Genomic DNA, 20,430 nt, shown 5'->3' with positions numbered 1-20,430 from the left:
GATTCAAGGACAGACTCCCCTGAGAAAACTGGCAAGAAAAGGACAGAAGTTTGGTGACAAAAAGACCCAATTATCAAAACTGGGATAGAAAATGGGAGCAAGGTCAGAGCTGGGTGACAAGATCAGATCCCCAGGAACAGGTGCCACACAAAGCTGAGTCACAGATGCTGAGTCAGCAGAAGATTGACCCTCTGATTGGTCCCTAGGCCTGGATGTGTGCAGATAGAATCCAGAGCCCTTGCTGTGAGTCAGAAGACACTATAGAGCAGGAATCTAAGCTTGGCATTAAAAGGGCAAAGATCCTATGGAATCTCACAGTCTGGAGCTTTCTAGCCAATAGCAGAAGTCAAATTCTTTTCACTGTTTTCAGAGTCTAGTAACAAATATTTAACAGCAATACTTCAGGAAAGCTATTAGTGTTCTTACACACCTTAGACCTCAAAAATTAGAATGTGGGTGAGGACAAATCAATTGGATCAGGTGAATGTGATACAAATTGAAATTAGAAATCCAGACTGTGGATGGATTCTAAACTTGAGAAAGATTCTCTAACTCACCTTGATTCTGGCTACATGTAGGTATTGTGACCTGCTTTAATTGGCAATTTCTCCCCTCACTGTCTCTAGAAAATGACTGGTTGCTAATAGCCATATAGGTCTCAGACTGATGCAGGATCTGGTAGGTTTGTGTGTGTTTATATGTATGTGTGTGTGTTAAAACATATATAAGATATGCCATTTTTAAGCATTAAAATTCAATAGCATTAATTATGTTGTAACCATACAACATAATAACCATGTACAGTTAGTCCTCTGAATCCATGGGTTCCATATTTGTGAATTCAACCAAACATAGATGGGTAATAATCAGAAAAAAATTGTGCCTCTACTGAACAGATATAGATTTTTTTCTTGTTGTTCTTCCCTGAACAGTGCAGTACAACTATGTGCATTGTGTTAGGTATTCTAAGTCATTTGGAGATTATTTAAAGTATATGGGAGGACGTACACAGGTTTTACTAACAAGTGAGCATTCACAGATTTCGGTATCCATGGAGTACTGGAACTAATCCCCTGTGGATATGAGGGAATGAATGGGTTTTCTTTTTCATCACTCCTAACAGAAAGCCTGGACCTACTAAGCAATGACTTTCCATTCTCCCCTGCCTTCAGACCCTGGTAACCACTAATGTACATTCTGCCCATATGAATTTGACTATTTTAGGTATATCATGTAAGTGGAATGGAATGCTACAATATTTGTCCTTTTGTATTAGCTTATTTCATTTAGCATAATATTTTCAAGGTTCATTCATGTTGTAGCATGTATAGGAACTTTATTCCTTTTATGACTGAATAATATTCTTGGTTTATTTGGTTTTTTGCAGTACCAGATATTGAACCTAATGCGATACCACTCCAGGGTCTTGCTAACTTTGCCCAGGCTGGCCTCAAACTCATGACCCTCTTGCCTCCACCTCCCAAGAAGCTGGGATTACAACACCACACCCTGCTGAATAATATTCTATTCTATGCATAGTCCATATTTCATTTTCATTTGTCTGTTGATGGACATTTGGATGGTTTTTGCTTTTTGGCTACTGTGATAATGCTAGCATGAACATTGGTCTACAAATATTTTTTGACTCACTTTTTAAAAAATTTTTTGAGTACATACCTAGAAGTGGTCACCAAACTGTTTTCCACAGTGGCCACACCATCTCACATTCCTATAGATAGGACACAAAGATTCCAATTTTTCCACATTGTCAACAATACTTATTTTTTTTTTGTGGTACTAGGGTTTGAACTCAGGGTCTCATGCTTGCTAGAGAGGTGCTCTACCACTTGAGCCACTCTGCTGGCCCCTCTTTTGTGCTGGGTTTTTTGGGATAGGGTCTCTCAAACCATTTGCCCAGACTGGCTTCGAACCACCATCCTCCTGATCTCTGCCTCCTGAGTAACTAGGCTTATAAGCATGAGCCTTGGTACTCGATTTCCATTCACACAGTAAGTGTGATTTAGTAGTAAGCCTATTTTTAATCACAGTAAGTGTGAAGTGGTATCTCATTATAGTTTTGATTTGAATCTCCCCAGTGATTAATGATGTTGCTATCTTTTCATGTGTGACCAGGTCATTTGTTTATCTTTTCTTTGCCCATTTGAAACTATGTTGTCTTTTTCTTATTGATTTGTAGTTTTCCCTATATTTTGTATATTACCCCATCAGACATATGACCTACAAATATTTTCCCCATCCTGCAAACTTTCTTTTCACTTTCTTGATAGTGTCCTTTGATGTATAAAAGTTTTTAATTTTGATAAAGTCCAATTACTCTATTTGGGATTTTTTGGGGCTGCTACTTTTGGTGTCATATTAAGAAGCCATTACCAAGCCTAAGGTCTTGAAGATTTACTCCTACGTTTTCATCTAAAAATTTTATGGCTTTAACCTTTACATGTAGGCTGCTAATCCATTCTAAGTTAATTTTCTATATGGTGTGGAGTAGGAAACTACTTCATTCCTTTGCCTGTGGAAATCAACTAGTCCCACTTCTATTTATTGAAGAGACTCCTTTTGCTAATTAAATGAATTTGACATTTTCCCCAAAAACCTGTTGGTCATATTTCTGCTTATGGGTATAGCATTTCAGATGTCCAAAATGAAAAGGTTCTGCAGATAGATGGGGTGGTCATTGTTGTACAACAATGTGAATGTACTTAAAGCTACTATACTGACCACTAAAAATAGTCAATTTTATGTCATACATATTTTATCACAATTTAAAAAAATAAGCTTTCCATAGATATATGACTTTATTTCTGGAATCTCTATTCTATCCCACTGGTCTATATGTCTATAGTTTCACCAGCATGGTTTTTATTACTACAGATTTATAGTAATTTTTAAAGTCAGGAAATGTGAATACTCCAACTTTATTCTTTTTCAGGACTTCTCTGGTTAGATAGGGCCCCTTGAAATTCCACATGAATTTGAGAAACATTTTTTCCATTTCTGAGAAAAAAGGGATATTGAAATTTTAATAGAGACTGTGTTGAATCTATAAATAGCTTTGGATAGTACTGCCATCTTAACAATATATTAGCTCTTGTAATTCAGGTATATATTATGTACGTCTTTCTTGCTTCTCTTTCTCTCTATCTCCTTTCTCTCTCCTTTCTTTCTTCCTTTTAGATTGGGTCTTACTATATAGTCCTGTCTGGCCTCAAACCTGCAATCCTTTTGCGTCAGCATTTCAAAGTATCTGGGATTAAAGGCATGTATCACCATATTTGGCTAGGTCTTCTTTCATTAATCAATGTTCTGTAGCTTTCAGTTCAGGTAGTTTCTTAAACGTATAATTTTTTTGAGGCAAGCTCTTGCTAATAGTCAAAACTGGTCTTAAACTCAGCTTCCTTAGTGCTGGAATTATAGGTGTGTGCCACCATGTCTAGCTCTAAAGGTATAATGTTTTTATTTGCTTGCTTTAGTCTAACACGTTTTAGATCAATCTTACAGCTTTCAAGAAGGCAATTGATATTTTTATTCATTTTATGTGTATCTACTCATAAGAAAAAAAAGGCTTATAAACCACTCAGTATTAACTGGTGTTTATTGGCAACTCTTTCTATTCTGAGCCATGGATCAGGTAGGTAGACAGTCCCTGATTTCCATAACCATAAAAGAGTATAACTATCTGGTAGACATCAAATGGTGATTGTATAATAGGAAATATCTATAAACAGCCTTGTACAGAAAGCTGAGAGAACAGAAATGAAGCAGAACTAAGTGCTCATGAGAGAGATTGGGTTGGGGAAGTTGTCAAATAGAACACTTTGAAAATGAGATTTTTATTAGTCGTAAAAAAGAAATGGGTGAATGTATGGCTACTGAGCTGTAACACCAGTGGTGAGAAAATGCAAGTCAACCTTGCTGCTACACATTCCTGTCTGAACATTGCGAATACTTCAAATGAAAGACTAAAGATGATTAAAAATTCCAACCAACACTGGCCTCAGATGTACAAATCCTAGCAATGCATATAAGAAATATGAACCAAAGCAATATGACTCCTGCAAAAGTCAACAAGTCCAAAATTATGGACACTAATGATAGTAAAGTAGATGAAATAAATACTACTAGAAATAAAAGCACAGACAGACCCAATACAATAACACTGGATGACTTTAATACCCCGCTCTCACCAATAAATAGGTCATCCAGACAAAGAATCAATAAAGGAACTTCAGAATTAAGTGATACTACAGATTAAATGGATTTATGGGATTTATAGACTACTCACAAAATATACTTTCTTTCTTTCTCAGCAGCCCACAGAATTTCCTTCAAAATAGATCATATTTTAGGACATACAACAAGTTTTAAAATACAAGAAAAATTTAAATAACAACCTGCATTTTATCAGACCCTGCCTAGCAAGGTGCTCTACCACTTGAGTAGTAACAAGTTCAAATCCCCATAACACACACACACACACACACACACACATACACAAAGAATTCAGCAGAAAAAGATGCACATGGAGACTGAACAATACACTTTAGATGGTCAGTGGGTCATTGAAGTAATAAGTGGGGGGGAGGGGAGAATCGAAGAAAGTCCTAGAATCAGATGAAAATGAAAATGCAACTTACCAGAACCTTTGGATGTGGAAAAGACAGTGCTAAGAGGAAAGTTTATAGCTGTGAGTGCCTACCTTAAAAAACCAGAGTGACCTCAAATAAATAACCTAATTATGCACCACAAGCTCTTAGTAAAACAAGAACAAGTTAACCCCAAAAGCAGTAGATGGAGAGAAGTAACAAAGATTGGGACAGATGCCAGCGAGGTGGCTGTGGGCCCTGAGTACCAGCTTCAGGACAGCGTGGTGGCCGACCAGATCAGCCTGCTGAGCCGCGAGTGGGGCTTCGCAGAACAGCTGGTGCTGTACCTGAAGGTGGCCGAATTGCTGTCCTCGGGCCTGCAGACTGCTATTGACCAGATCCGGGCTGGCAAGCTCTGCTTGTCATCCACCGAGAAGCAGGTGATGCGCAGGCTGAATGAGCTATACAAGGCCAGCGTGGTATCCTGCCAGGGCCTGAGCTTACGACTGCAGCGCTTCCTCTTGGACAAGCAGCGGCTACTAGATGGCGTCCACAGTGTCACCGCTGAGCGGCTCATCCTCAGCCATGCCGTACACATGGTGCAGTCAGCCGCCCTGGATGAGATGTTTCAGCGTCTCGAGGGCTGTGTGCCACGCTACCCCAAGGCCCTGCTGCTGCTGGAGGGGCTGCAACACATATGCTCACGGACCAGGCTCACATCGACAGCATTGCTAAGTGCAAGCTGTGCATTGAGCGGAGACTCTCGGCCCTGCTGACCGGCATCTGCGCCTGACCCTCTGCTGCCTGGCCTACTGTGTCTGCAAACGCTGTAGGGTGGGCTCTGTGTGCTGGCTGCACCAACAGGACAGATCTATCCACCTCAGCGTTAATTCGATGGTGCTAAGACTGTTGCCAGTCAGCTCCAGCATGGATGCTGGGTGGAGCTACGGCGTCTGGGTCCTACAGCCTGGCGTAGCTCTTGCTTCCTTGGCTGCGTGTCTCTGCTGGCAGGTGGACTGCAGGATGCAGGGGACGGCTCCCTTGGTCTGCTGGGGTTGGAATTTCTGAACTTGTCTTCCGTGGCTGCCTCCTCCAGCAAGCAGGCACAGAGCCGAGAGGTGGCAGGCTGGCATATGTGGGCACCCGCCACCTTTGAGAGCCCAGGGGAACCTCAAGGACAGGCAAGGCCCTGAGACTGTGTTGCTGATTCCAAGCCAAAGGGAGCTTTTTCTCATGGCTCACTTGCCCTGTTACCCAGGAAAAGGGGAGTGGCCTCCCACCCCCACGACCCCCATCCCACCATCTCTCTAGGAACCTCTCCCTCTGAGACCAGCCGCCCAGCTTTGTAAGTCACCTAAGCACTTTATGCAGACAGACTGGAGAATTCGGCCCCATAGCGGCCAATAGCGCAGACGGCTGGGAAGCCAGCTCTCACCTTCCCAGGTGTTGGATGTGCGCAGACACACCTATATCCTATATAAATAGCCCCAAGTGCACCACTGCCTGTACCTTGCCCTAGAAAGAGAAATGGAACAGGCTCACCTACCAGAGAAGAGACAGTCCTCCTACTTAAATGTTCTTTTAGGGACAGTCAGTATGAAACAGGAGCTTTGTAAACACAACAGCTGTTGTAATCTTCACACTTTACTTCTAAAATGTGTCTTCTTTTTTCTGCAGCTCATTTTTTCTTTAAAGAAGGAAACTTAGTTGTTTAAGAAATTGCTTTGAAAGGGTGGAGGACGGATTAGAGTGGGACAGGAAGGGCGTGGAATTGCCACAGATGCCTAGCTGCCAGAGGTGGTGGCAACCAGATGTGTGGCTGAGGGTGTGACAAGGCTGCTGTCCAGGCCACCTGCTGAAGTGTATGTGTGCATCTGTGACTGGCTGTTTCCCCACTGTCCTTCTCTGTGGGGTGGGCAGGCAAAGGGGAATCTGCAACAGGAAAGATAACACATATGTAAAACCTCCCCACAAGCTTTCCAGACGGCTTAGATGGCAGGACTCCTGCGCCTGGTGGCCTTTGGGGTCTGTAGGCCTGTCTTCCCAGCTCCAGGGTGGGTGCCAGCTGGACAACTGCCTGGGCCTCTCTGGTCTGCCAGCCCATGGCTCAGCTTAGCTCTGCCCAAACCTACTTGAATGTATCTTAGTGTCCACGGGAAAATGTGGGTCTGTGGTTCCCCCAGCAAGGGTTCAAAGTCACATGCCACATACATAAAACACGTGTGTTTTCTTTGCAATACTTGAAATATTGCCACTGTGGTTGGGTGAATGAGCATACATCACCAAGACTGATTTCCTTTCTCATTGCCCCACAGCCACCTTGCTGCATTTTGTATTTATTGCTTTTCCGACTGGGATTCAGAGCTCCAGGAGGGCAGGTGCAGGAGGTGCCTCGCCCACCTCCTTGGCCTTGGCTTCCTGGTGGCCATGTGCGTGGCTGCTTGTGTGTGATTTGATCAGAATCTCTTCTCCACAAGGTAGTAGTGCCCAGCCTTCTGTCTTTTAAAATGAATTTTGTGTGAGTTCCCCCTTTTATGTTTCACTGTGTAAAACCAATTTAAAGAAATAAACTGTTCAAACCCCAGTGTCACCAAAAAAAAGGAAATAAACCTTTGGAATTGTTAAAAAAAGAAAAGATTGAGGCAGAAATTAACAAAGTGGAGGTTAAAAGAACAATACAAAGAATCACTGAAATGAAGAGTTGGCTCTTTGAAAAGATAAACAAGATTGACAAACCCTTAGTTAAACTAACCAAAAGAAAGAGGGAGAATATCCAAATTAATAAAATTAGAGATAAAAAAAGAACATCACAACAAATAGCAATGAAATTCAGGGTATTATTAGGAATGCATTAACAACTTAATAGTACAATAAACTGGAAAATCTAGAAGAAATGGATAAATTTCTTGTTGTAGATTACCTACCAAAATTGAATAAAAAGAATATAAACCATTTAAACAGCTCTATAATGAGCAATGAAACAGAAAGCAGTAATTTTAAAAAATCACCTGTTATAGAAAAGACCGGAACTTCACAGATTCACTGCTGAATTCCACCAGACCTTTAAAGAAAAAGTAGCATCAGTGCTCCTCAAACTATTCCATAAAATACAAATGGAAGGAATGCTACCAAACTCATTCTATGTAACCAGTATTACCCCAATTCCAAAACCCAATAAGGACACAACAAAAAATAAATGAAATTATAGAACAACTTCCTTGATGTACATAGATGCATAAATTTCCAATGAAATACTTCCAAACCAAATTCAGCAACACATTAAAAAGATCAAACACCATAATCAATTTGGTTCCATTCCAGGAATGCAAGGATAGTTTATTATATGCAAATCAATAAATGTAATACAGCACATAAACAGAATAAATGACAGAAATCACATTATTATCTCAACAGGTTCAGCAAAGACCTTTGAAAATTTCAATATCTCTTCATAATAATGGCCCTGAATAAGCTAGGAATAAAAGTAACCTATAGTTAATAGAAATGGGGAAAAATAAAACCATTTCCTCTAAACTCAGGAAACAGACAAGACACTCTTATTCACTATACTACTTGAATTCATACCCATACCTATAAGGTAAGAGAAAGAAATAAAAGGGGTACAAATAGAAAAGGTAGAAGTCAAGTTCCCTATTTGCAGATGACACTATATACCTGAAAGACACTAAAGACTCCATAAGAATATTAACTCAAAATGGATCAAGGATCTTAATATCAGACCCCAAACTCTAAAGTTGGTACAGGAAAGAGTAGGAAATACCTTGGAATTAATAGGTATAGGCAAGAACTTTCTCAATGGAACCCCAGCAGCTCAGCAACTAAGTGATAGCATAGATAAATGGGACTTCATAAAACTAAAAAGCTTCTGCTCAACAAAAGAAATGGTCTCTAAACTGAAGAGAACACCCACAGAGTGGGAGAAAATATGTGCCACCTACACTTCAGACAAAGGACTAATACCTAGAATATTTAGGGAACTCAAAAAACTAAATTCTCCCAAAATTAATGAACCAATAAAGAAATGGGCAAGTGAACTAAACAGAACTTTCTCAAAAGAAGAAATTCAAATGGCCAAAAACACATGAAAAAATGCTCACCATCGCTAGCCATAAAGGAAATGCAAATTAAAAACCACACTAAGATTCCACCTCACCCCTGTTAGAATAGCCATCATTAGCAACACCACTAACAACAGGTGTTGGTGAGGATGTGGGGAAAAAGGAACCCTCTTACACTGCTGGTGGGAATGTAAACTACTACAACCACTCTGGACAAAAATTTGGAGGCTTCTTAAAAATCTAAACATAGATCTACCATATGATCCAGCAATACCACTCTTGGGGATTTACACAAAAGAATGTGACACAGGTTAATCCAGAGACACCTGCACACCCATATTTATTGCAGCACTATTCACAATAGCCAAGTTATGGAAACAGCCAAGATGCCCCACTACTGACAAATAGATTAAGAAAATGTGGTATTTATACACAATGGAATTTTATGCAGCCATGAAGAAGAATGAAATGTTATCATTCTCTGGTAAATGGATGGAACTGGAGAACATCATTCTGAGCGAGGTTAGCCTGGCCCAAAAGACCAAAAATCGTATGTTCTCCCTCATATGTGGACATTAGATCAAGGACAAACACAACAAGGGAACTCTGGACTCTGATCTGGACTCTGATCACATGATAAATCCAGAGTACACAAGGGAGGTATGAGGATCGGTAAAACACCCAAAAAACTAGATAGCATCTGTTGCCCTCAACCCAGAGAAACTAAAGCCGATACTTTAAAGCAACTGAGGCCAATAGGAGAAGGGGACCAGGAACTAGAGAAAAGGTTAGTTCGAGAAGAATTAACCTAGAAGGTAACACACATGCACAGGAAATCAATGCGAGTCAACTCCCTGTATAGCTATCCTTATCTCAACTAGCAAAAACCCTTGGTCCTTCCTAGTATTGCTTATACTCTCTCTTCAACAAAACTAGAGATGAGGGCAAAATAGTTTCTGCCTGGTAGTGAGGAGTTGGTGGGGAAGGAGGTGGCGGGGGGAAGGGGGGAGAAATGACCCAAACATTGTATGCACATATGAATATAATTAAAAAAAAAGAATATGTGGTATACATACAGAAAGATGTGTTATTCATCTATATAGAATGAAATTATGTCGTTTGCAGGAATATGAATAGAAATGGAGATCATCATATCAAGCAAAACTCAGAGAGAAAAACATTGTGTGTTTCCTTTCATATGTAGACTCTAGACCTAAAAAAAAAAATGACATAAATATAAAACAGAGACTGTTGGGGGGGTCAGCAAAAGAGAGGGGGAGGGTAAAAGGAGAGGGTGAAGGGGGATGAATATTATCAAAGTACCTTATATGCATATATGAAAATAGAATAATGAAGCCCATTAAAAATTATTTTAGCTAGATGCTACTGTCTCATGTTTGAAATCCTAGCCACCTGGGAGAATAAGATCGGAAGAATTGCCCAAATAGTTCTCAAGCCTCCATCTCCAAAATAACCAGAGAAAAATGTGATGGAGATGTGACTCAAGCAGTAGAACACCTGCTTTGCAAGTGTGAAGCCCTGAGTTTAAGCCTCAGTCCCAGAAAAGAAATTATTTTAAAATAATTTTAAGAAAGAGTCGTAGAGGGGGCAAATTGATCAAAATCCATCATATACATGTATATGAAACCCGTTTGTATAATTAATATATGTTAATAAAGAATTTAAAAAATAAAAATATCAAACCACAAAAGACACTAAAAAGAAAAAACATAGGAATGACAATTTATTATTCTAAATTATCAATTAAAATTGCCTATAAATTATCAACTATTATCATTTATAATTTTAAGTTATGAATTATAAAGGTGTTAAGAAGAATACCTTTCTACTGTATTTTAATATGGAAGGAAAGGTAAAAATACATATGTTAAGTAAAGAATAAGATATACTTTGCATACATACACAAATATCAACAGATATATATCAAAATAGAATAACCTTTGTCACATAATGAGACTTATTTTTATGTCCCTGAGAAGCTTTTTTAACAAACTGAGAACTCAAGAATCTTACCACATTGTTCTCCCAGCCCAGATCTCCGTTGGTAGGGCAAATCAAAGAAACTCTCCTAATAATTTAAGTAAAAAGCCTACATCTTCACCTTAATTACTACTTACTCTTTGCCAAAGCTGAAGTTGCTTTTGTTCAGAATGACTTTTGTGGGCTGACATTAAAAAAAATTACAAACTGCTGTAATTTCCCTAGCATACCTATATGATCAAACTAAATTAGGTACTCATTAAAATCATACATTAAGATTTTCTGCATCCTGAGGTTGTTGCTTTGAGTCTGGGATGATGAAATTTCCTTCAAAGTTAGCTTTAGTTTATCTCCTTACTGCTGTGACTTTGTTTGGGTTTAGAATACCAAAAGTTTTCAAAAGACAAGATTATTTTTGGACTTCACTAATATTTATCTCAAAAAACATCATCAATACAAGGACTGGCACCTATTTCATGCAATATTGAGAAAACCAAATCACAGCCTGTGATTTTATTTTTCCATCCAAGGCAGGCTGAAGGACTGGCTTCTCCAGTGTTCCAAGAGCATTTCACACAGTGTGTCAAATGCTGTTCGTTGTGACTACTTTATACTCTGTACTGAAATGTCTTCCCTCCAGACTGATGAAGTCAAAGTACTTAGAAGTACCTAACATTAGGTCACTGGCCAGCCTATGCCTCATTCTGTCTTCAGTGGGAAATGGAAGTGGGTTATATAATGAGACATATGGAGCAACTGCAGCTGCCTGAGAATTGAGAAGCAATATGCCTAAATTCTAATAACATCTTGTAGATGGCAAAGCGGTTATGGATAAAATGTGTTTTAGATGTTTCTATTAGTCTGCAATTTTAATAAAATAGACATTTCTCTTACCACTCCTTCTTAGGAAACAGATTTTAAAATTATACTAAAATCAAATTCAATAAATAATTTTTCTTCTGTCAAAACAAATCATGCATTTAAAAAACAGCAAGGGAGAGAAAAGAAGTAGCATTCATTCTGTATGTGGATGAAATGAGAAAGATAAAAATTATACCAATCAACCAATACCTAATTTCCTTCTCCTGGCCTCAGAACAGAAGATTGCCAAGTCATACTTTTCCTAGAGTTGATGTGGCTTAAAGCAAAAAGATACTAAAGTACTCTAAACCATGATTTTGACCCATCTTTCCTGTTTGAGAAAGGGCCAGGTGAGTCAGGTAAAGTCATAGGGCATCATCACATAGAAAAGATCTAATGCCAAGCTAAAAAATGACTGAGGCTCTGTTTGATACTGTGACCCACCCCCAACACATTTCCCATACCTATCACTGTCCCTCTGGTTCAAGAATAGAGGTGCCTTAATATCCTAGGTTGTTAATTACTAACACTCATCAGAGGAGAGAGTTAACTATCAAATGTGATAATTGGTTCTAAAACTTATTTGTCCATTTAACATACCTTAAAAATCTAAGTCTGTATGTATGCACTCACCTCTCCCCCTATTTTTTCCTCTTTCTTTTCTGATGCTGGAGATTGAACCCAGAGCCTAACACTTTATCACTGAGCCCCCCGCCTTCTTTTGTAATAGAGATAGTTTCAATGTTTTAAATGTGTGTATAATTTTTAAGCAGAGACTTTTAGTGACTTGGATTAGTTCTTCTCCATTATCAAAACCTATACAGTCTTTTCTGTTGTGGTGCTGGGGATTGAATCCAGGGCCTTGTACCTGCTACACAGTGCTCTACCACTGAGATACGTGTGCATGTGTGTGCGTGTGTGTGTGTGTGTACGTGGGCAAGTGTATCTGTAAGATAAATTCCTAGAAATTTACCAATTTCCACATTTGTGTAGAATAATGTGCAGGCACTCCTCATGCACAGGAAATATCCAAAAGGTTAGTGATTAACGTGGCAGTTGTCTCAAAGGAGGTGAGCAACTGAGTACCATATTAGAAAAAAAAAACACAACATTTTATTTGGTCTATTTCTGTATACTGAAAATGTTTTCCCAAGGAAAAAATGTTAATGTGCTTGTATCCTACATACTTAAAATTCTTAAATATTGTCAAAAGCTACAAATCATGCTAGAATTTTTCCAGAAAAATTAAATGACACTTGAAAAAAAATCAGTTGTTTATGCATCAAAAACAAAACATCTGCCAGCTTTATTTAATTTGACATTTTTTTATATCCTGTTTACCAAATTAAAATAAACACTGAATCAAAATTAAGTGATACCATTAAAAAGACTTGCTACCCTAGGATGATATACTTAATGTTGTATTTGGACCATGGTATGTGTTGATGGGTAAGTGCAAAGGAAAACAATTGCTGGGAAGCTATAGCATTACTCAGCATGATACCTATTGAAATAAGTCATTTCTTGTAAATCTTTCCGATTGCCCACTCTCCTGTTCAACAGGGAGTAATAATCTAAGAATCAAAGTATTTATCTCTGGGAAGTCTAAAACTAGATGCTAATTATTTTTATAAACTAGCTAACAACAGTCTGCTAAAGGTCAGAACAAAAAAAAAAGATCAAGGGAACTTGCTCTCTTAGAGTTTACTAGGACAAAGCTTAACTTAATGACCTTCTTTGTAGGCATTACACTGTGCAATATTAAGTTAGGGCAAGTCTGGACCTCTCTTTTGAAGATAAATTTGCTTGGCTTCTTAAGTTATGGATAAGCAAAGGGAGGAATTATAGGTCCTGTTTTATTTAGTCTTTATATCCTTCCTTCATTCATTATTTCATGCATTGTTGATTCACTTTTTAAATTTATTGAATATTTTTAATGTTCTGTTCTAGGAACACAGAGTTAAAATGCCATTCCTAGAACTCAAAGATTTTGCAGTACAAGGAGATAGATAAAAGAAAGGGGAAATTACAGAACGATAAAAGGTTTGTGCAGAAGGCGAGGGAAAGGAACTCAAAAGGAGGGCATCTAGTACAAACTGTAGGGCCACTGAAGGCATCCCAGCAACGGAACTGTCTGGGAGCTCTGCAGGATGAAGGCATTCACAGTAGGGAGGGGTTAGTGTGCTGAGTCACAGCAAGGAACTCAAAAACCCAGCACATTTAGGGAACTGCTCACAGTTCTATATTAAGTTAGTACAGTTCTAATAGGGGAATGGTAAGTCTAGGGAGAGATGAGCATGGATCAGGCCCTGAGTGACTTTTGTTTTCCATACTAAGAAATATGGAATTCATCTCAAATTCATTCTGATGGTTATGGGTTTAAAGAGGGAAAATGACATGATCAGGGTTAGAGTTCAGAAAGATGTCTTGAGACATCTTCATGTGTGAGAAATGTGAAGGGGCGGGATAATACTTAAGGTAGGAAAATTAGCAAGGAAGAAGTTGAAGTGACAGAGGAAGTTGTAAGATGAGGGATTTGCTTTTTAGAGAAAAACAAACAGCAGATGAGGACACTGGTCCTTTCATTGGACTCTGATGCCGTGGGAAGGACGAGGGGATGTCATGGACAAGGACAGTCTACATAGCCTTTAGCAGTGATGGCTAGAGCCTGGAAGGTGAAGCCTAGAACAACAAATTGGGCCATTAGGTCAAGGCCGTGGAGGTTACTTTCCTGAAGCAAATCTCTTCCTGACCATCAAGAAGTCAAATTTTGGGGAATTCCAAGATGGCGGCTAGAGGGAGGAAGCAGAAAGCAAGCCTCCTATGGTGAAATCTTGGAGAGACGCTGGAGACACACTTTGCAGGCATAATCACCGAGAAAAGGCATAACTTTGACCCCTCCACACCTCCAGCCGGCGCAGAGAATCTCCACTTCATGTTAAACAGAGAACCGAGGAGGCCCCCCGGGGCCGCCAGTGGCCGGCGCCCATACGGCGTGGGAAGACGCGGACCAGGTGAGCTTCGCGGTACCGCGGTTCCCCACAGACAAGCCTGGGCCAGAGCAGCATAGCCCCCTGGACAGACTGACCTCCACCCGGGAAAAAAAGAGAAACTGAGTACTAAGCAATAAGAACAGTTAAGACACGCTGGAAAGAGGGTGGGGCGCCCTGAGCGCTGAAGATTGGGGGAAGGGACTCCTTCCCGGGACTGTAAATAAGCGAGCCGGGCGGCCGGAGAGGCTCTGGCGGGAGTGGGGCGCGCCCAGCAACCAGGAGTGGGGACGCTTGTGAGAGGAGGGAAGACCCACTTCCCACGTGAACTGTAAATAAACACGCAGGCCTGACAACGCGGGGCAGTGTCGCCTTTCCCAGTGCTTGGAAAGGGAAAAGCCTGTAGCAGAGGCCCCCCCCCCCCCTCCAGGAGAACTCTGAGCAAACAAAGCCTGTGGGACCAGGTGAGTGCTAAGCTCACCCCAGAGATCTGCATAAATAACGCCTCCAGCTACAGGCGGAGAGCAGCAGGCAGGCAAGACACAGTTGCAGATACCACTCTCAGAACTGCCTCCAGACGCTTTTTTTTTCTTTTTCTCCCTACCTTTGATGAGAGAACAACCGAATTACACCTGCAAGCCGAAAAACTTACTGAAACTGTATTGCATTTGAACTGGGGACACTTGGTGGGACTTTTTTTTTTTTTTTATCTTCTGTGTGTGTGTGAGTGTAGTTTTGTTCTACTTTATGCATCCCCTTTGATGAGACAACTACAGAACAACATCTGAGGCACCAACTCCAGGACTGGAGATTGAGACGGACATCCAAATTATTAAGACTGAAATTGCATTGCATATAAACTTGGAAGTTTTTTGGTTTTTTGTTTTTTGTTTTTGTTTTTTTTTAATTTTCTATTTTCCATTTTATTTTAATTCATTTTTATAAATAGATATTACTTTCATATACTTATTTTTTATTTTTTATCTTTGATTTTCAATCCTCTCTCTGTCACTCTATTGTCTGTTCAGCTTACTGTCGATTAGTACACTAACACTCCCTGTTTATACCTTTGAAACTCTCTTGTCTGATACCTTGTTCTGCTTTCTCCCTCTTGTCTGTATATTTGTTTTCCCCTTCTCTTTAACTTCTTGCTTTCCATCTCAGCTCACTCTTCCATTCTCAATATTACCATTGTTATTATTACAAGCTAGAAAATACTTAATTACACACAGTACAGGGACAGTAACAACACCAAGGACAATGACAGGAAGACAGAAAAAACAAGGAAACCAGTTTCCCCACAGCAAAAAATTAGTACAGGAACCAGAGGGGAATGAAGAGAACAGAAACTCAGAGCCAGACTCCAACAAAATGAAGATAAACTATGCCAAAGGACCCAATGAAGCCTACAAGAATAATTTAAAAGAAGACATACTACAAGTACTCAATGAGAATTTTATAGAGATGATACTGGATAGGGTCAACCAAAATGTACAGGAGACACTCAAGAAATTCCAAGACAATAAAAATAGAGAATTTGAAAAAGCAAAAGAAGAAATAAAGGAAAGCATAGAAGCACTGTATAAACACCAAAGTGAAAGAGAGAACACAATGAATAAATGGATAAATGAACTCAGGACAAAAATAGACAACAATAAAGAAGAAAACAGCCAGGATATGGAAAACCTCAGAAAAAAGAACGAAACAGAACTGCAAAACAAAACGGAAGGCCAATCCAGCAGAATAGAACAAACAGAAGACAGAATCTCAGAACTTGAAGATGAAATGGTAATTAAAGGAAAAACTGAAGAACTATTAATTAAACAACTCAAGACCTGTGAAAAGAAAATGCAAGAACTCACTGACTCCATCAAAAGACCAAACTTGAGAATCATGGGCATCGAAGAAGGAGAAGAGGTGCAAGCCAAGGGAATGCGTAATATATTCAACAAAATAATAACGGAAAATTTCCCAAATCTAGAGAAAGATATTCCCATACAAATGCAAGAGGCCTCCAGGACACCAAACAGACCAGATCAAAATAGAACTACTCCACGACATATCATCATTAAAACAACAAGTTCAGAAACTAAGGAAAGAATATTGAAGGCTGTAAGAGAGAAAAAACAAGTAACATACAAAGGTAAACCCATCAAAATCACAGCAGACTTCTCAACAGAAACATTAAAAGCAAGAAGAGCGTGGGGTGAGATCTTCTGGGCACTGAATGAAAATAACTTCAACCCCAGGATACTCTACCCAGCAAAGCTATCATTCAAAATAGATGGAGCAATAAAAGTCTTCCATGATAAGCAGAAACTAAAACAATATGTGACCACAAAGCCACCATTACAAAAGATTCTGCAAGGGATCCTGCACACAGAAAGCGACACCCAACTTAACCATGAAAAGGCAGGCAGCACCAAACCACAGGATAAGAAAAAGCAAGACAGTAGAGAGTAACATCAAGTTAGGTACACACAATCAAACCTTCAAACAACTAAGATAATTAAATGGCAGGAATCACCACATACCTATCAGTACTAACACTTAATGTTAATGGACTTAATTCACCCATCAAAAGACACCGTTTGACAAAATGGATTAAAAAAGAAGATCCAACAATTTGTTGCTTACAGGAGACTCATCTCACCGACAGAAATAAGCATATGCTTAGGATGAAAGGCTGGAAGAAGATTTACCAAGCCAATGGCCCCCGAAAACAAGCAGGAGTAGCAATACTTATCTCTGACAAAGTAGACTTCAAATCTACATTGATCAAACGAGATAAAGAAGGACATTCCATACTAATAAAAGGGGAAATAGACCAAAAGGAAATAATAATCATCAATCTGTACGCACCCAATGTCAACGCACCCAATTTCATCAAACATACCCTGAAAGACCTAAAAGCATATATAAACGCCAACACAGTGGTTGTGGGAGACTTTAACACTCCATTATCATCAATAGATAGGTCATCCAAACAAAAACTCAATAAAGAAATCCAAGATCTAAAATATGCAATAGACCAAGTGGACCTAGTAGATGTCTACAGAACATTTCATCCAACCTCTACACAATATACATTCTTCTCAGCAGCCCATGGAACCTTCTCCAAAATAGATCATATCCTAGGGCACAAAGCAAGTCTCAGCAAATATAAGAAAATAGAAATAATACCATGCATACTATCTGACCACAATGCAGTAAAAGTAGAACTCAACAACAAAAGTAAAGACAAAAAACATGCAAACAGCTGGAAACTAAATAACTCATTACTTAATGAAGAATGGATCATCGATGCAATAAAAGAGGAAATTAAAAAGTTCCTAGAAGTCAATGAAAATGAAAACACAACCTACCGGAACCTATGGGACACAGCTAAGGCAGTCTTGAGAGGAAAGTTTATAGCCATGAGTGCATATATTAAAAAGATTGAAAGATCCCAAATCAATGACCTAATGATACATCTCAAACTCCTAGAAAAACAAGAACAAGCAAATCCCAAAACAAATAGAAGGAGAGAAATAATAAAAATAAGAGCTGAAATCAATGAAATAGAAACCAAAAAAACCATACAAAGAATTAATGAAACAAAAAGTTGGTTCTTTGAAAAAATAAACAAGATCGATAGACCCCTGGCAAACCTGACTAAAATGAGGAGAGAAAAAACCCAAATTAGTAGAATCAGGAATGCAAAAGGGGAGATAACAACAAACACCATGGAAGTCCAGGAAATCATCAGAGACTACTTTGAGAACCTATATTCAAATAAATTTGAAAATCTAAAAGAAATGGACAGATTTCTAGATACATATGATCATCCAAAACTGAACCAAGAGGAAATTAATCACCTGAATAGACCTATAACACAAAATGAAATTGAAGCAGCAATCAAGAGTCTCCCCAAAAAGAAAAGTCCAGGACCTGATGGATTCTCTGCTGAATTCTATCAGACCTTTAAAGAAGAACTGATACCAACCCTCCTTAAACTGTTCCATGAAATAGAAAGGGAAGGAAAACTGCCAAACACATTTTATGAAGCCACTATTACACTTATCCCAAAACCAGGCAAAGACACCTCCAAAAAGGAGAACTATAGGCCAATCTCCTTAATGAACATTGATGCAAAAAACCTCAACAAAATAATGGCAAATCGAATTCAGCAACACATCAAAAAGATTATTCACCACGACCAGGTAGGCTTCATCCCAGGGATGCAGGGGTGGTTCAACATACGAAAATCAATAAACGTAATAAACCACATTAACAGAAGCAAAGACAAAAACCACTTGATCATCTCAATAGATGCAGAAAAAGCCTTTGATAAGATCCAACATCATTTCATGATAAAAGCTCTAAGAAAACTAGGAATAGAAGGAAAGTTCCTCAACATTATAAAAGCTATATTGACAAACCTACAGCCAGCATTATACTTAACGGAGAAAAATTAAAACCATTCCCTCTAAAATCAGGAACCAGACAAGGATGCCCACTATCTCCACTCCTATTCAACATAGTACTGGAATTCCTAGCCAGAGCAATTAGGCAAGAAGAAGGAATAAAAGGAATACAAATAGGTAAAGAAACTGTCAAAATATCCCTATTTGCAGACGACATGATCCTATACCTTAAAGACCCAAAAAACTCTACTCAGAAGCTTCTAGACATCATCAATAGCTATAGCAAGGTAGCAGGATATAAAATCAACATAGAAAAATCATTAGCATTTCTATACACTAACAATGAGCAAATGGAAAAAGAATGTATGAAAACAATTCCATTTACAAAAGCCTCAAAAAAAATCAAATACCTAGGTGTAAACCTAACAAAAGACGTGAAAGACCTCTACAAGGAAAACTATAAACTTCTGAAGAAAGAGACTGAGGAAGACTATAGAAAGTGGAGAGATCTCCCATGCTCATGGATTGGTAGAATCAACATAGTAAAAATGTCTATACTCCCCAAAGTAATCTACATGTTTAATGCAATTCCCATCAAAATTCCAATGACATTCATCAAAGAGATTGAAAAATCTACTGTTAAATTTATATGGAAACACAAGAGGCCACGAATAGCCAAGGCAATACTCAGTCAAAAGAACAATGCAGGAGGTATCACAATACCTGACTTCAAACTATATTACAAAGCAATAACAATAAAAACAGCATGGTACTGGCACAAAAACAGACATGAAGACCAGTGGAACAGAATAGAGGATCCAGATACGAAGCCACACAACTATGAGCAACTTATCTTTGACAAAGGAGCTAAAAATATACGATGGAGAAATAGCAGCCTCTTCAATAAAAACTGCTGGGAAAACTGGTTAGCAGTCTGCAAAAAACTGAAACTAGATCCATGTATATCACCCTATACCAAGATTAACTCAAAATGGATCAAGGGTCTTAATATCAGACCCCAAACTCTTAAGTTGATACAAGAAAGAGTAGGAAATACTCTGGAGTTAGTAGGTATAGGTAAGAACTTTCTCAATGAAACCCCAGCAGCACAGCAACTAAGAGATAGCATAGATAAATGGGACCTCATAAAACTAAAAAGCTTCTGTTCATCAAAAGAAATGGTCTCTAAACTGAAGAGAACACCCACAGAGTGGGAGAAAATATTTGCCAATTATACATCAGACAAAGGACTGATAACCAGAATATACAGGGAACTTAAAAAAACTAAATTCTCCCAAAACTAATGAACCAATAAAGAAATGGGCATGTGAACTAAACAGAACTTTCTCAAAAGAAGAAATTCAAATGGCCAGAAAACACATGAAAAAATGCTCACCATCTCTAGCAATAAAGGAAATGCAAATTAAAACCACACTAAGATTCCACCTCACCCCTGTTAGAATAGCCATCATCAGCAACACCACGAACA

At 38.9% G+C, this 20,430-nt stretch overlaps 1 protein-coding gene and 1 pseudogene across 1 annotated transcript in view; one reads left to right on the top strand and one right to left on the bottom strand.

Moving 5' to 3' along the window:
- LOC109680293 (armadillo-like helical domain-containing protein 4) overlaps nucleotides 1-5,091 on the bottom strand; it is a 145,162-nt gene extending 140,071 nt beyond the window's left edge. The window contains exon 1 of the mRNA XM_074067905.1: nucleotides 4,952-5,091. The gene's annotated coding sequence lies outside the window, so the exon portion shown is untranslated. The remainder of the gene's footprint in view (nucleotides 1-4,951) is intronic.
- LOC109700046 (serine/threonine-protein kinase ULK1 pseudogene) lies at nucleotides 4,606-5,419 on the top strand (annotated as a pseudogene).
- The last annotated feature ends 15,011 nt before the right edge of the window (nucleotides 5,420-20,430 follow it).

This window comes from Castor canadensis, chromosome 3, assembly GCF_047511655.1.
Source record: "Castor canadensis chromosome 3, mCasCan1.hap1v2, whole genome shotgun sequence".
Taxonomy (NCBI): domain Eukaryota; kingdom Metazoa; phylum Chordata; class Mammalia; order Rodentia; family Castoridae; genus Castor; species Castor canadensis.
Note: the sequence above shows the minus strand (reverse complement) of the source record. Positions and strands in the feature narration are given on the sequence as shown.